Here is a 2,916-nt window from a genome sequence, read left to right on the forward strand (position 1 = left end):
GTTCTGGTTTCCTCCCAAGTTTTATAGACCATAAGATATAGGAGCAGAAGTAGGCCATTTGACCCATAAAGTCTTCCCCACCATTTCATCATGAGCTGATCCACTCAGGCTCCTTGGTTGACCTTCTCCCCATAATCTTTGGTACCTTGAATATTCAGATTCCTATCAATCTCTGCCTTAAATACACCCAATAGCTGCTCATGGTAGCAAATTCCAGAGGTTCCCCACTCTGGCTAAAATTCCTCTGCATTTCTGCTTTAAATGGGTGCCCTTCAATCCTGAAGTTGTGCCCTCTTGTCCTCGACTCTCCCACTTTGGGGAAACAACGTTGTCACAGGTTTCAACATTCAAAATACTTCCAGGGGATCCCCCCTCCCCACTCATTCTCCTAAATTCCAACGAGTTCAGGCCAAGAGCTGTTGAACGTTCCTCATATGACGACCCTTTCATTCCAAGAATCATTCATGTAAATCTCTGAATCCTCCCCAATGCCAGCACACCCTTTTTTAGATAAGGAGCCCAAAACTGAACCCTGTAAGTGAGGCACTGCAGGGAACTTTGTGGGTTAATTGGGTGGCACAGGTTTCAGGGGACGGGAGGGCTTTCTACTGTGCTCTATCGTTAAAATTTTAAAAGAACCTGGGTGTTTTGGTGGGCTGAGGAAGACAATGTAAAGAATAAGTCCACGCTGTTTCTGGAAGCTATCCCGGCCATCGTCACCTGCAGAATCCCACTGTTGGGGCACAGGATTAGATCGAGGAAGGCCTTGGAGTTGAAACAATGTCTGCAGGCGTTGGGGTCGAGTGCAATACTGGAGATGATGGAGAAGCTCAGCAGGTCACGCAGCGTCTATAGGTAGTAAAGGGTCACCATTTGCAGGATTTTTACACGAATGTGACAGAAGGGAGGTAGAGGAGAGGGTAGTGTTAAGGAAACAGGCTGCAGAAGGACGGACACAGATAAGGAGACTGGACAGAGAAGTGGCATGAAATATTATGTTGGAAAGTACAGTCATGTACTTTGGTAGAAAGTATAAATGGGCAGGCTATTTTCTAAATGGGGATAAAATTGAAAATTCCCAGATGCAAAGGGACCTGGGAGTCCTTATGCAGGATAGCCTGAAGGTCAACTTGCAGGTTGAGTCGGTGGTGAAGAAGGCAAATAAATATGTTGACATTCATTTCAAGAGAAATGGAATATAAGAGTGGGGATGTGATGTTCATCATTGTGAGCAGTTTTGGGCTCCTTGTTTAAGAAAGGACACACTGATGTTGTTGAGGCTTAGGATGATTCTGGGAATGAAAGGGTTATATGAGGAATGTTTGACAGCTCTTGTCCTGTACTTGTTGGGATTTAGGAGAATGGGGGGGATGGGTGGGGGGGAATCTCATTGAAACATTTTGACTGTTAAAAGGCGTTGGCAGAGTAGATGCAGAAAGGTTGTTCCCCACAGTGTCCAGGACAAGAGGGCACAACTTCAGGATTGAAGGGTGTTTGCTTAGAACAAAGATGAGGAGAAATTTTGTCACCTAGAGGGTGGTGAATCTGGAATTTGTTGTGACAGGTGGTTGTGGAGGCCAGGCCATTGGGTGTATTTAAGGCAGAGGTTGACAGGTTCTTGATTAGACAGGGAATCAGTTACAGAGAGAAGGCTGTGCAGTGTGTCTGGGTGTGGAAATGGATCAGCTTATGATTGAATCGTGGGTCAGACTTGATGGGCTGAATGGCCTATTTCTGCTCCCATGTCTTGTGGTCTTAGCTGAGGACCTCAATGAGCATTTTTGGGAGGGAGCTTTTCATTCCAGTCATTTTCTTTTGAACATTGCCGCATGGTACACGACACAGCCTGTCATGCGTCAAATGGATGCCACAACCGAGTTACAGTGTGGAAACAGGCCTTTTGGCTCATCTTGCCCATGCCGACCAAAGTGCCCCACCTACGTTGGTCCTTCCAGCCTGTGTTCGGCCCCTATCCTTCTGAACCCATTCCATCCACAGATCCGCCCGAATATCCACAAGATCTGGGGCAGACAGCAAGCTGTTAAGTTTGTGTTGTTCAAGTGCACCACCATCGCTCGTTAAACGTTGCTTGCTGAGGCTGGTTGGAATGGTGGAACAGGAACGGGCTCAAGGGCCTGAATACCCTTGTTCTATTCTAATGGTTGGATCTGCATGGCTATTTATAATCAGGATGCGGTTGAGTCCTTGTGCACGTTGTCGGTAGACACCAATGCTGTCATACAAAGATGGCCAGTTCTGCAGCTCAATGGGTTAACACTGCGTGGAGTTCAGGACAACCCTGCCACTCTGTCCCAAGCCCTCGATCACATTGTCTGCAATCCTCTTGTTTGCCATGGCCTCTGGTATGGGGTGGAGGGGAGAACCTTCTGTTGGGCAAGTGGCCACATGTGCTTCAGACTCTGCTGTGTGGGATTGACTCTGTCGGTTTGGGTTACTTTGCCTTCATTGTGACAATGAACAGTGTGGATGGGAACAGAGGGAAGATCTCCTACACGGGGTTGGGAGGGGGTGACCTCATCTCCCATTAGAGGGAGAGTACAAGTCCTTCTGGCCCAAACGTTTCGTGTGACCGATTAACCAGCTGACACCTCCCTTCCCCACCCCCCGCCCATATCTTTGGAACACAGGTAGAAACCCAGGCAGGTGTAGGGTTAGTGTTCACACTCCAAGTGGACTGGGCCAATACAGCTTTGGGGGTCAGTGGCAAAGCAGGAATGGGAGGGGGAGACATCTCCCAGGTTGAATCTGAGTGAGATTTCGGGTGCAGCCAAGGATGAGTGCCCAGGACCAGCAGAGAGAGGGGGAGGGGGGAATGAAAACCTGGAGGGAGCCACGTCCAGCACTCCCCCGCGTAAATGATTGCTCCAGTGCAGAGAATAACCTGGACTCCGAGAC

This window comes from Narcine bancroftii, chromosome 3, assembly GCF_036971445.1.
Source record: "Narcine bancroftii isolate sNarBan1 chromosome 3, sNarBan1.hap1, whole genome shotgun sequence".
Lineage (NCBI taxonomy): Eukaryota > Metazoa > Chordata > Chondrichthyes > Torpediniformes > Narcinidae > Narcine > Narcine bancroftii.